Here is a 15,527-nt window from a genome sequence, read left to right as displayed (position 1 = left end):
GTAGGGTCTGTACTTAACACTCTGGATCTGAGCCAACCACTGTATACACGCATTTAGTAAGAAGGTTACAGCCTGCTTCACTCCTGCAATGTGGTAGGTAGAGGTAATCTGCATTCAGCTGGTCTGTCTTCACTTCAGCTTTTCTTAACTGAATTTGAATTAAGTCTATTCTGAAGTTTCACTCTCACTATTCCATGGATTCTTTTTAAACAAACTGTTAGATCCTCAGCTGGTACAAACAAGTGTAGTTTCACTAAAAATCAATGGAGTTACACTAATTCAGACCACCTAAGGGTCTGGATCTTTACTTCCAATGGCAATCATGCCTCTTAATTGTCTATTTTCATTAGCTTTATTAGCAAATGCATTTACTGGTAGGAATGTTCTCTGAAACAGAATTAAGTCAACAGAAAGTGAAATTTGAATTTTATTCAGTTTATTTTTAATAAATCACTCATTAACCATCAACTGCAGCAGTGACTATTCACAGCAGAAGCCTGATTATAAGATTTACTAGTGTCCATTACTGTAGCATGTGAGCGCCCTCAAAAGAAGAGGAACAAAGAGGACTAGGGTAATTATAGACCAGTCAGCCTAACTTTGGTACCTGGAAAAATACTGAACAAATTAAAAAAATCGATTTGCAATCACCTAGAGGATAACAGGGTTATAAGTAATAACCAGTATGGATTTGTCAAGAACTAATCATGCCAAACCAACCTAATTTCTTTCTTTGACAGGGTTCCTGGCCTAGTGGATAGGGGGAAGGAGTAGACATGACATATCTTGATTTTAGTAAGGCTCTTGACACAGTCTCACATGACATTCTTATAGGCAAACTACGGAAATAAGGTCTAGATGGAATTACTATAAGATGGGTGCACAATTGGTTGAATGACCATGCCCAAAATGTAGCTATCAGTGATTTACTGTCAAACTGGGAGGGCTCATCTAGAGGATCCCACAGTGGTCAGTCCTGGGCCCAATACTAGTCAATATTTTAATTAAATCACTTAGATAATGGAGTGGAGAGTATGCTTATAAAATTTTCAGATGACACCAAGCTGAGAAGGGTCGCAATCACTTTGGAGGACAGGATTAGAATTCAAAACAACCTTAAATTAGAGAATTGCTCTGAACTCAACAAGATGAAATTCAATAAACAGAAGTACAAAGTACTCCACTTGGGAAAGAAAAATTAAATGCACAACTACACAATAGGGAATAGGTGGTAGTAGTGCTGAAAAGGATCTGGGGGTTATAATTGATCACAAACTGAATATGAGTCAACAATGTGAAGCAGTTGCAAAAAAGGTTAATAGTCTGGGATTTATTAACAGGAGTGTCATATGTAAGTTATGGGAGGTTATTGTCCAGCTCTATTTGGCGCTGGGGAGGCCTCCACTGGAGTCCTGTGTCCAGTTCTGAGCACCAGACTATAGGAAAGATGTGGACAAAATAGAGAAAGTCCAGAGGAGAGCAACAAAAATGATAAACTGTTTAGAAAACTTGACCTATGACTTTAACCTATGGCAATAACAAAAGAAAGAAACTGAGAGACAACTTAGGGCTAATTTACAGTGGGAAGGCTTTACCACTACAGCTATACTGGTATAGCTATACCTGAAGACCCCCCCTAGTGCAGACGTAACTTATACTGACACAAGGTGATCTTCTGTGCTACATTGGTCAGAGATGTGGATTTTTTCACATCCCTGACTGACACAGCTATGCCAACAAAATGTTGTAGTGCAGATCCAGCCTTCAATGGTGTTCTACATTACTCTAGTTGTGTGAGTGTAAATCAGTGTAATTTATATGCTACCTAATGTCTCAAGTCTGCCCTCAAATATGCACGTGCAATTCCCGTTAACTTCAAAGGGAGTAGCACAGGTGAAAATAAGGGCAGAATTGGGTCCTCTGTACTGATAAAACTTCATAGTACACCTCATTATTTGTACACCATAAACCTACTGCAAACATAGAAATAATTTCACTTGCTATTAAAATCCAGCTACCTATCAAGTGGAAAGTGGTAGCTGTTAAATGGTACATAGCAACAGTGCACCCCAGTTTGGGTCAAAAATAAATGAAGAATGTAGTATCCAGTTGAAAATGTAGGCAAATTTTATGGGAATAAAATACAATTACTAGCAATGGGCAATTGGAAAACCAAGCAAATGGGGAAATATTCTTCTGCAAATGTTTGATTAAGAAAGTAAATTTTGCTTTGACTGTATTAATAACTACAGCACATATTTTGGTCTAAACATTTTTCAACCAAAAAAAATGCAGATTTGGGACAACTGAAACATTTCACAAATTTATGTCAATTTCGGCAAATTATTTCATTTGCAAAACCAAAAAATTTCAAAAATGCCAAAATGAAATGTTTTGATATTTTGAGGCTAATTTCACAAGGAGACTTAGGCATCATTCACAAAACCAAGGATGTGACCTACTTATTTGCCATAGCCCCAGGCCAGTGCATTCATTTCAGCTTTGTAAGCCTTGGGTTCAAGCTTCCACTCCAGAGCAGGCATCTGGAGCAGGGACTTGAACCCAAGTCTTCCCCCACTGATGTAATGCACTAGCCACCAAGTTATTAGGTATTCTGGGGTGAGTCTCCCTCAGTATCTCCTGTTGAAGCTGCTCCATTTTGTATTAAAACACCAGCCTAGAGAGTCATACTCTCTCTCCCTCTCTCTCTGACCCAATGAATGTTTATTTATACAAAGCTTCGATAATTTCAGTTTTGGGTTGACCTGATTTTTTGGGGGGAGTGAGGGGGGGGAACTGTGAGTAAACCAAAAATATCAGTTATCCACACAGCTCTATTCATAACCCATGTGTGTTTGATATCAGGGAGCATTCTGGAACTTGAGCTTCATTAGTGTGAACACTAGCAAAAAGAACATTTTTAGCTTGAATGCTCAAATATTCACTGAAATTGTATATGAAAATGGACATTTGGTTGGAAATGTTGCATTGGTTAGTTGCATATTTCAGGTAATTTTGTTTCTCGCCCCGAATGGATGACTTATGTAATTAATCGACCAACACAGAAAATTAGAAATGTGTTAATATACAATTCAAATTTTGCTCTGTGCTACTGTCCAAGGACAGATCCTATAGTTTGTGAGAGCTGACAAGATCAGTTGTGATGGCACAGCAACGGACCAGAATAATGACAATCCAATGATAAATTACAGTAATATCTTAATCGTTCCATCACACAACCGTTAATACAGGAGAACAGAATGTGCAGTGTCATCACATATTTGATCCATTGGAACATCCTTTCTGGGGTTTTAAAAGTGGCTACCACCAACCTGGACAAATACAGAGAGAATGCTGTTGGCTACAAAGGGAATTGGCAAGACTGAGGGAGTCTAACAATCAATGTGATGACACAGATTCGTAATGTCGGAGCCCCTAGAGCAGCGTTTCTCAAATGCAGCAAACTGTGACCATTTATTTCAGATATGACAAAACAAAAAACTGTGGCGAGGTTCCATATCAAAATTATATTGCTGTAGTGCACTGGGGTACATCTGAAGATTAGCCAGAAGATGAAGCTAGAACAGAATGTGTCACCACTCCATTAGACACAATATCTCACTGGAATCCTTAATGTCAGTGCTCTATGATCCACTGTCCATTATCTTCCAGGTGGAATTCAAGACATTGGTTTTAAACTATAAATCCCTAGGTGTTCTAGGATTTGGTTATTTGTGAAGCCACCTCCTTCTCCGTGCAATAACTGTGCAGCAACAACCAATGGAAATGCCGAAGCTAGAGTTCATCCCTTCTTTGATTTTACGTCCCATATCAATGAGAATATAATGGCAGATCCAATTGCCCAGATATTGATGCCTAACAACTAGTGACCCAGAGACTTCCCCACCTCTCAAAGAGGGCCTAAGCAGCATTTCCCCAACTCAGGGGCAAAAGGACTGGAGAAGTGTGAGGTGGGGGATAAGTGTTGACTGCTGGAGGCAATTGGAAGCTCTGACCTGGGATTCAGACCAATGAGGTCAGATAGATAGAGAGACAGACCTTGAACAATGGATTCACTACAGCTTGTTTGGGCACTGGGCTACCCAGACTGGACTATGCTTTAACCTTCATTCCTCTACGCTACCCTGAGAATTCCCTATGCTGTGGTCCAGATGACTACTCACACAACACTGTGTGAGTGTCACTGCAAATGCTTGGCAAGGTGCATTAGAGCATGAAAGTCCATCGAGGGTCTGTCTCACATTATGAAGAAGGAGTGCTGCACGTCCAGAGGTCCAGTCTAAGGAGGTGGTGAAGCACGTAGCTTACCCTGGAGGAAGTTGAGACCACCTGCGGGTCTGGCACACTTGAAGGGGTTCCTGCTACAGACTGTTCCAAAACTGGGGCCGTAGCACCAAACCTGTGGATCCATGACACCAAGGATAGTTTTGTTGTCCTTTTTCATGCATATGCAAGGCATACACAAAAGGGAGTGCTACAATCTTACATTGCTAACTGAAGTTTTCACAGTGGTTGAACTTTTTGGCCACCCCCCGCCCACACACACTGTTCAAAAGGGTGTAATTTCTAAGACCTCTGTATCCCTACTGTTTGAAGTTGTTGTGGTACAGGAGCAAACATTTTAGTTTGATCCTCTTTCAAACAGACATCTGATTCTCTGTGCTCTGTATTACAGGTGTTCACATATTACCATCTGAAGTAAAGAATCCCATGCCTTCAAAGAACCAAATCTGAGTTTGAACTGTGTCTCATTTGTTGAGCCACCCAGGAGGGTTTGTGAGCTGCTGGTCCCTGAAGCTGGAAAACAACCCTTCAAGACAGCAGAGCCTAGAAAGCAATACAGCTAACAGCTGCAGTGCTGAACAGTGCAGATGGATATACTGAGCACAGGGCACAAAAACGGGGGGGAGGGATAGCTCAGTGGTTTGAGCATTGGCCTGCTAAACCCAGAGTTGAGAGTTCAATCCTTGAGGGGGCCATTTAGGGATTTGGGGCAAAAATCTGTCTGGGGATTAGTCCTTCTTTGAGCAGGGGGTTGGACTAGATGATCTCCTGAGGTCCCTTCCAACCCTGATATGCTGTGATAGAAGAATCTATGCATACAGCTAGAGAAGCAGTTTTACCAGATACAGAGAAAAGATCTCATTATTTGTTCTCAAATATTTCAGGAAATAAGCAAAGCAGAGTTATAGGAAAGATCTGGTCAATACTTCAGGCACATTAGTCAGTACTTATACAGTGAGTATAAATTGCCAGTTCGGAAGATCAGGGCATGTCTGTGTTGCTAGACCAAAAGGACAGGATATGGCAAATAGCCAATCCACCTCTAATGAAGGACACAAAAGAGAATGCAATCCCAATGAGAGAAACAACAGTGGTATGAGCTCTGCAGTGGGCACACCTGATAAGGAAGTATTTCATAGTGACAGAACATATTGGAGGTTTGAATTGGAAGGATGGACTGCATTTTTCTAGTCTGGTCCATAAGATAGAAACAGGACTACAAAGGAGCTATTCAGAACATGAAGTAATAGAGGCAGTGGGTAAGCAATTTGCCCTGGAACAAGTCTTTGGAGCTACTTGGAAGGAAATAATACTGTGATTAGGGCCCTATCAAATTCCTTATCCATTTTGGTCAATTGGTGTTCTTTATCTCAAAAATCACTACTCACAGTCAAGTTGGTAGTACCTGAAAGGTACCAAAGACAAGTTCCTATGCAGAGGTACAGAAAAACATGGGTCACCTACATGCTGAGTTATTAACATTGCTAGAGACCATTTTTTATTGGCCCCATATGAAGGAGGATATTGAGCACTATGTAACTCAGGTCTGTCAGTGCCTGAAACAGAGGAGACTGAGCCAATATACCAAAGCTCTTTTACATCCTATTAGTAACACAGAACCATTTGAACTAGTCTCAACTGACTTTCTTCATTTTGAGAAAAGCAGCGGGTATGAGTATATCCTGGTCATTACGGACCACTTTACCAGGTTTGCACAGACTTATAGAATCATAGGATTGGAAGGGACCTCGAGAGGTCATCTAGTCCAGTCCCCTGCACTCATGGCAGGACTAAGTATTATCTAGATCATCCCTGACAGATGTTTGTCTAACCTACTCTTAAAAATCTCTAATGATAGAGATTCCACAACCTCCCGAGGCAATTTATTCCAGTACTTAACCATCCTGACAGTTAGGAAATTTTTCTTAATGTCCAAACTAAACCTCCCTTGCTGCAATTTAAGCCCATTGCTTCTTGCCTTTCCTCAGAGGTTAAGAACAACAATTTTTCTCCCTCCTCCTTGTAATAAGCTTTTAGGTACTTGAAAACTGTTATGGGTCCTCTCAGCCTTCTCTTCTCCAGAGTAAACAAACCCAATTTTTTCAGTCTTACCTCATAGGTCACGTGTTCTAGACCTTTAATCATTTTTGTTGCTCTTCTCAGGACTTTCTCCAATTTGTCCACATCTTTCCTGAAATGTGGCACCCAGACCTGGACACAATACTCCAGTTGAGACCTAATCAGCACGGAGTAGAGCGGAAGAATTACTTCTCATGTCTTGCTTACAACACTCCTGCTAATACATCCCAGAATGATCACTTTTTTTGCAACAGTATGACATTGTTGACTCATATTTAGCTTGTGGTCCACTATGATCCCCAGATCCCTTTCCGCAGTACTCCTTCCCAGGCAGTCATTTCCCATTTTGTATGTGTGCAACTGACTGTTCCTTCCTAAGTGGAGTACTTTGCATTTGTCCTTATTGAATTTCATCCTATTTACTTCAGACCATTTCTCCAGTTTGTCCAGATCATTTTGAATTATAATCCTATCCTCCAAAGCAATTACAACCCCTCCCAGCTTGGTATCGTCAGCAAACTTTATAAGTGTACTCTCTATGCCCTGTAGGGTGACCAGATGTCCCGATTTTATAGAGACAGTCCCGATTTTTGGGTCTTTTTCTTATATAGGCTCCTATTACCCCCCATCCCTTGTCCCAATTTTTCACACTTGCTGTCTGGTCACCCTAATGCCCTGGTCTACACTGCGAGGTTAGGTCGAATTTAGCCGCATTAGGTCGATTTTATAAGCAATGCGTCTACACAACCAACACCATTCTATCATCCTAAAGGGCTCTTAAAATCGACTGCTGTACTCCTCCCAGGCAAGGGGAGTAGCACTAAAATCGACCTTGCTGGGTTGAATTTGGGGTAGCGCAGACACAATTTGACAGAATTGGCCTCCGGGAGCTATCCCAGAGTGCTCCAATGTGACCGCTCTGGACAGCACTTTGAACTCCGATGCACTAGCCAGGTACACAGGAAAAGCCCCGGGAAATTTTGAATTTCATTTCCTGTTTGGTCAGCGTGGCAAGCTCAGGAGCACAGGTGACCATGCAGTCCCAGAATCGTAAACGCGCTCCAGCATGGACCGAACGGGAGACACTGGATCTGATTGCTGTATGGGGAGAAGAATCTGTGCAGGCCAAACTCCGATCAAAAAGAAGAAATGCTAATATATGCGCCAAAATCACACAAGGCATGGTGGAGAGAGGCTACAAAAGGGACACACAGCAGTACCACGTGAAAGTTAAGGCGCTCAGGCAAGCCTACCAAAAGACAAAGGAGGCAAACGGTCGCTCTGGGTCAGAGCCCCATACATGTCACTTCTATGATCAGTTGCATGGCATTCTAGGTGGGGACCCTACCACTATCCCACCACTGTCCATGGACACCTGCAAGAAGGGAATCTCATGCAACAGGGAGGAGGAAGAGGAGGAGGAGGAGGAGGAGGAGGAGGAGGAGGAGAATGTGCAGCAGGCAAGCAGAGAATCCGTTCTCCCCGGCAGCCAGGACCTTTTCATCACCCTGGAGCCAATAGCCTCCCAAGGCAGGTTCCTGGACCCTGAAGCCGGAGAAGGCACCTCTGGTGAGTGCAGATTTGTAACTACACTTCAGGGTTTAAAAGCAATTGTGTTTAATGTTTGATTTGCCCTGAACAATTGGGATGCATTCGCGGCCAGTACAGCTACTGGAAAAATCTGTTAACATGTTTGGGAATGGAGCAGGAATCTTCCAGAGACATCTCCATAAAGCTCTCCTGGAGGTACTCTGAAAACCTTTGCAGAAGGTTTCTGGGGAGGGCTGCTTTATTTCCTCCTCCACGGTAGGACACTTTACCACACCAAGCCAGTAGCAAGTAGTCTGAAATCATTGCAGCACAAAGCATGGCAGCGAATGGTCCTGGGTTTTGGTCGCATTCAAGCAACATTATGTCTTTATCTTTCTGTGTTAGCCTCAGGAGAGTGATATCATTCATGGTCACCTGGTTGAAATAGGGGAATTTTTGTAAGGGAACAGTAAAAGGACCCCATTCATGCTAGGCTGTTTGCGATTGGCTAAAAGGGATCATCCCTGAGAATAGCCACACAGTGGGGAGGGGAGGGTGAAGGGATCATCCCAGAGAATAGCCACGCATAGGAGGAGGGGTGTGCTGCACATCCACCCCAAAACCAAAGCCCCTCCTTTTAAATGGCAAACCCAACCAGCATTGCTTGCTATGGGAAGGGAGGGTGCTTCAGTTTGAAACCATTCCCAACTGTTATGAAGGCGGAAGAAGCCAACCCCGCGTACCCTTTGGCTTACCATGGCTGCCTGGAAACTGAATTCTGTTGCCCAGCTGTGTGTGATGTGTCACCATACCTGGAGGCGCTCAATATAAAAGGCAAAATGCGACCTTGTACCTAAAGCACATGTGCTGTCTGCTGTGAATTGCTTGATTCACTGTGAAAGAGTCTCCCTTTTGTTCGCAGAAATCTTACATTTTACTCTCCCTTTTTATCTCCCTGCAGGTGCAAATGTTTCTATGCTCCCCCTATCATCTCCCTCCCTGAGGTTATCGCAAATTAGAAGGCGAAAAAAAACACACTCACGATAACATGTTTTCCTCCCGCACTGATAGGGCACAGCTGAATGCATGGAGGCATTCAGTGACAGAGGCCAGGAAAGCATTAAGTAAGAACGATCAGAAGACACAGGAGGCGATGCTGAGGCTAATGGGGGAGCAAACAGACATGATCAGGCATCTGGTGGAGCTGCAGGAAAGGCAACAAGAGCCCAGACCACCGCTGCATCCACTGTATAAGCGCCTGCCCTCCTCCCCAAGTTCCATATCCTCCTCACCCAGACGCCCAAGAATGCGGGGGGCTCCAGGCACCCAGCCACTCCACTCCAGAGGATGGCCCAAGCAACAGAAGGCTGTCATTCAAACAGTTTTGATTTGTAGTGTGGCTACAATAAGCAATGTGGCCTTGCCCTTCCCTCCTCCCCCACCCCACCTGGGCTACCTTGTCAGTTATCTCACTTTTTTAAATTAATAAATAAAGAATGCATGGTTTCAAAACAATAGTGACTTTATTTCCTTTGCCAGCTGTGATCAAAGGGGGCAGAAGGGTTGGCTTACAGGGAATTAAATCAACAAAGAGGGCAGGTTTGCATCAAGGAGAAACACACACAACTGTCACACTGTAGCCTGGCCAGTCATGAAACTGGTTTTCAAAGCCTCTCTGATGTGCAGTGCGCCTAGCTGCGTTCTTCTAATCGCCCTGGTGTCTGGCTGCTCAAAATCGGCTGCCAAGCGATTTGCCTCAACCTCCCACCCCACCATAAACGTCTCCCCCTTACTCTCACAGATATTATGGAGCACACAGCAAGTGCAATGACAATGGGAATATTGGTTGCGCTGAGGTCTAACCTTGTCAGCAAACAGTGCCAGCGAGCTTTTAAATGTCCAAAGGCACATTCTACCACCATTCTGAACTTGCTCAGCCTATAGTTGAACTGCTCCTTACTACTGTCCAGGCTGCCTGTGTACTGCTTCATGAGTCATGGGAACAAGGGGTAGGCTGGGTCCCCAAGGATAACTATTGGCATTTCAACATCCCCAACGGTAATTTTCTGGTCTGGGAAGTAAGTCCCTTCTTGCAGCTACTCGAACAGACAGGAGTTCCTAAAGATGCGAGCGTCATGCACCTTTCCCGGCCATCCCACGTTGATGTCCGTGAAACGTCCTTTGTGATCCACCAGTGCTTGCAGCACCATTGAGAACTACCCCTTGCGGTTTACGTACTGTTTGGCAAGGTGATCCGGTTCCAAGATAGGGATATGCGTTCCGTCTATCACCCCACCACAGTTAGGGAACCCCATTGCAGCAAAGCCATCCACTATGACCTGCACATTTCCCAGAATCACTACCCTTGTTAGCAGAAGGTGAGTGATTGCATTGGCTACTTGGATCACAGCAGCCCCCACAGTAGATTTGCCCACTTCAAATTGAATCCCGACTGACCGGTAGCAGTCAGGCATTGCAAACTTCCACAGGGCTATCGCCACTCACTTCTCAACTGTCAGGGCAGCTCTCGTCTTGGTATTCCTGTGCTTCAGGATGGGGGAAAGCAACTCACAAAGTTCTAGGAAAGTGGCCTTACGCATGCGAAAGTTTCGCAGCCACTGGGAATCATCCCATACATGCAACACTATGTGGTCCCACCAGTCTGTGCTTGTTTGCCGGGCCCAGAATTGGTGTTCCCATGTGTCAGCCTGCCCCACTGCCGCCATGATGTCCCAATTGCCACATCCTGTGCTTTCAGGAACGTCTGTGTCCATGTCCTCATCATAATCGTCTTCGTGCTGGCTGCTCCTAGCTAGGCTCTACACATACTGCAGGATAATGTGCGAGGTGTTTACAATGCTCACAACAGCAGCGCTGAGCTGAGCGGGTTCCATGCTTCCGTACTTTGGCATCTGCATGGGTAACCCAGGAAAAAAGGCGTGAAATGATTGCCTGCCGTTGCTTTCACGGAGGAAGGGAGGGAGGGAGGGGAGACTGACGACAATGTTTTTGTCCCATCAGGAATTGGGAGCTTAACCCAGAATTCCAATGGGCAGCGGAGACTGCGGGGACTGTGGGATAGCTACCCACAGTGCACCGCTCTGTGAGTCGATGCTAGCCATGGTATTGAGGATGCACTCCGCCGACTTAATGCGCTTAGGGAGACATACACAATTGCCTGTGTAAAATCGCTTTCTAAAAATCGACTTCTATAAAATCGACCTAATTTCGTAGTGTAGACATATCCTATGCCATTATCTAAATCATTGATGAAGATATTGAACAAAACCAGACCCAGAACTGATCCCTGCAGGACCCCACTCATTATGCCTTTACAGCATGACCGTGAACCATGATAACTACTCTCTGGGAATGGTTTTCCAACCAGTTATGCACCCACCTTATAGTAGCTCCATCTAGGTTGCATTTCCCAAGTTTGTTTATGAGAAGGTCATGTGAGACAGTATCAAAAGCTTTACTAAAGTCAAGATATACCACACCTACTGCTTCCCTCCTATCCACAAGGCTTGTTACCCTGTCAAAGAAAGCTATCAGGTTGGTTTAACACAATTTGTTCTTGACAAATCCATGCTGACTGTTACTTATTACCTCATTATGTTGTAGATGTTTGCAAATTGATTGCTTAATTATTTGCTCCATTATCTTTCCGGGTACAGAAGTTAAGCATTATGTTAAGTTAAGAATTATGTACCAAAAAAACTGCATTCAAAAATAAAACAATGTAAAACTTTAGAGCCTACAAGTCCACTCAGTCCTACTTCTTGGTCAGCCAATCACTCAGACAAACAAGGTTGGTTATAATTTGCAGGAGATAATGATGCCTGCTTCTTGTTTACAATGTCACCTGAAAGTGAAAACAGGCGTTCGCATCGCACTGTTGTAGCTGGCGTTGCAAGATTTTTATGTGCCAGATGCGCTAAAGATTCATATGTCCCTTCATACTTCAACCACCATTCCAGAATACATGCATCCATGCTGATGACGGGTTCTGCTCGATAACGACCCAAAGCAGTGTGGACTGATGCATGTTCATTTTCATCATCTGAGTCGGATACCACCAGGAGAAGGCTGATTTTTTTTTTTTTTTGGGTGGTTTGGGTTCTGTAGTTTCCGTATGAGAGTGTTGCTCTTTTAAAACTTTTAAAAACATGCTGCACTCCTCATCCCTCTCAGATTTTGGAAGGCACTTCAGATTCTTAAACCTTGGGTAGAGTGTTGTAGCTATTTTTAGAAATCTCACACCAGTACCTTCTTAGCATTTTGCCAAATTCTGTCAAATTTGTGAAACTGTTCTTAAAGCGAACATGTGCTGGGTCATCATCTGAGACTGCTATAACATGAAATATATGCAGAATGTGGGTAAAACAGAGCAGGAGACATACAATTCTCCCCCCAAGGAGTTCAGTCACAAATTTAATTGACGCTTTTCGTTTTTAAACGAACATCATCAGCATGGAAGCATGTCCTCTGGAATGGTGGCCAAAGCATGAAGGGGCATACGAATGTTTAGCATATCTGGCATGTAAATACCTTGCAACACAGGCTGCAAAAGTGCCATGTGAACACCTGTTCTCACTTTCAGGTGACATTGAAAATAAGAAGCAGGCAGCATTATCTCCCCTCAATGTAAACAAACTTGTTTGTCTTAGCAATTGGCAGAATAAGAAGTAGGACTGAGTGGACTTGTAGTCTCTAAAGTTTTACACTGTTTTGTTTTTGAGCGCAGTTATGTAACCAAAAAAAATCTGCATTTGTAAGTTACACTTTCACAATAAAGAGATTGCACTACAGTACTTGTATGAGGTGAATTGAAAAATACTATTTCTTTTGTTTATCATTTTTACAGTGCATATATTTGTAATAAAAAATAATAATATAAAGTGAGCACTGTGCACTTTGTATTCAGTGTTGTAATAGAAATCAATATTGAAAATGTAGAAAAACATCCAAAAATATTTAATAAATTTCAATTGGTATTCTATTGTGATAAGTGCAATTAATCGCAATTAAAAAAAATTAATCACGATCAATTTTTTGAGTTAATTGCATGAGTTAACTGCAATTAATTGACAGCCCTAAATTAAATTATATCAAATCAAAGTCAGGATCTTGTTTTTCTAAATAGCTATCAGTGGCCAATTCTCATAACATATTTTTAGAACAAGAGTGGTCTTAACTTTAACTTCCCAACATTCTTTGTTACATAGCTGTAGGCAGTGAGCCACACTCTACCCAAATGGCCTGCACTGGCGTAAATAGTACCAGGCTACATCTACACTACGGGGGGGGTCGATTTAAGATACGCAAATTCAGCTACGCGAATAGCGTAGCTGAATTTGACGTATCAGATCCGACTTACCCTGTTGTGAGGACGGCGGCAAAATCGACTGCCGCGGCTCCCAGTCGACGGCGCTTACTCCCACCTCCGCTGGTGGAGTAAGCGCGTCGAGACGCGATAAGTCGATCTCCAAGAGATCGATTTCTACCCGCCGATTCAGGCGGGTAGTGTAGACCTAGCCCCAGATTAGATATGCTATTTTCATTGTTTCACGTGGAGAAAAAAAAAAAAGACACCTCTCAGTCCACAGAGATTTTTATACCATGTCCACCAGCAAAGTAGTTGAGAGCTTTACAAAAGATGGAGGCTGCATTCAAAATCAGCCATGGGACTAATCTCCTCCCTACTTTTTTCCCTGGCAATCAGAGCTATGACTGCCTGCCTCCAACAGCAGTTAAAAACATGAATAACTTTCTGTGGTACCATAAATGGTAGCTGGGGCAGCTTTCCAGCTAGAATAATAGAGGATTCAGGGTTACTGCTTGAGCTGGCAACATTTTGACAAATGTTCATTTAAATTCAAAGGGAAATTTTGTTTAACCTTCTTTACGCTCCTTTTGTGTTTGCTTCCCCATGAATACTAAAGCACTGGAGTTTCTGTAGCATAAATACGCCCAAAAAGTGATTTAGAGAGCCACATCCTCAGATGATCAGTACAGCTTCACTGATTAACTTCAACACATTCACTTGCTCATAGGCACCAGCTGAGGGTCAGGCCATTAAAATACTTGTGAAAAGTAAGTTTTGAATTGCATATTTGATTGGTCAAAGCAAAGTTTGCAATTTATGCTACGTTGGTTAGTTACATCCAATCAGAGACAGACATAGGGCAGATTGCAAATATGTAAACAATATGCAAACCAAGAATTATTCACTGAAGACATTTACAAACAATTTCAAATAATGAATCATTTCATTATTTCGCAGTCTGTTCACTAACAGGGAAAAAAAAGAATTTCTCAAATAATTTGCTCCTTTCTATTGCCAACAATTTTCCTCTGAATGTTCAGATTAGTAGAAACTCTAATGTCCTGATTAGTCCCTGTATGTTGCTTAGGGATGGCAGCAGATTATGTTTGCAGTTGTTCAACTGAACATTGTAATTAATGTCAAAAAACAATTAATTTGACTCAGGGCCGAAAAATCTGATTTAGTTTGGGGAAATTAGATTCTGTTTGTCACTAAGGGAAAGGGTAATAATATAAACAGAGTTATATTGTCAAATAAATTATGATAATCTTTGTTGAACAAGGATATTCTAGAAGTAGTTTTGATTCCAACTAGCAAGAGGTTTTCCACTAATGACTGAATAATTAGCAGTATTTGCAAGTCAAAAAATACACAGTTGCTTTGCTTGATCACTGAAGCATCTCTGCCTGAAGAAAAGCAACTCCCAGGAGTTTTATATGCAGTATTCTCTAGGCTATATTATATGCAGTATTCTCTAGGCTATATCAGACACAAGATTTGAAGCCCTAATGTATGGAGGCAATGCCTATTTTGAAAATGTATTTTCTTTATCATCCTCACCATCTCCAGAAAGTAACACTAGAGTTCAAGCCATGGATCTCTGTCTTTCAAAGCTCTGTAGTCCTAGGAGACAGAATGTGTTTCAACTATGAAAAGACTATATGTACAGCTAAAGCTGAAACTGTGTGATCCATCATCAGTTTCAGAAATGGAAAGAGATGGAGGCAAGAGACAAGTAAATAAAAATCTAGGCTCTAGTGGGAGCTAGCAGATAGCTTATGGCAGAGACATCTGTGACTGACTCACTCTCTCCCATATGCTCACTGAGATAAATTTACCAAGCAAAGATTTTTAAACTGCAAATGTGCAGTTATAATATTGATGGAATTTTAAACCTGTTAGAAAAATATCAAATTTCATTTACTTTTTTTTCATTATGGCAGTATCGTAGTGTTATGCTGCAAGGTATTAATGTCAGCCATCAATCACAGACCTGGTAAAAGTCAATAGGTGTACTAAGCACCCTTCATTCAGGTAAATGAGAGAACAATTAAATGCCCCCTTTGTTTGGTGACAGCTGAAACCAAAGAAGCCACCACCCAAGGCAGGGGCCAGCTTGGCAAAGACCTGAGCATAACCTAAGTCATGAGACCTAAGGGATTTTCCTAGAGACTGATTGCAAATGCAGGGGCTGCTACCTTGATTGGCTGCAGGAGCATGACAGTCAGAGAGAGAGAAAGAGAGAGAACCAGAACGCAAGGAAAAAGCCAGCAGATAGTGGGAG

This window comes from Emys orbicularis, chromosome 2 (genome assembly GCF_028017835.1).
Source record: "Emys orbicularis isolate rEmyOrb1 chromosome 2, rEmyOrb1.hap1, whole genome shotgun sequence".
Classification (NCBI taxonomy): Eukaryota; Metazoa; Chordata; order Testudines; family Emydidae; genus Emys; species Emys orbicularis.
The sequence above is the reverse complement of the archived record's forward strand: the minus strand, read 5'-3'. Positions refer to the sequence as shown.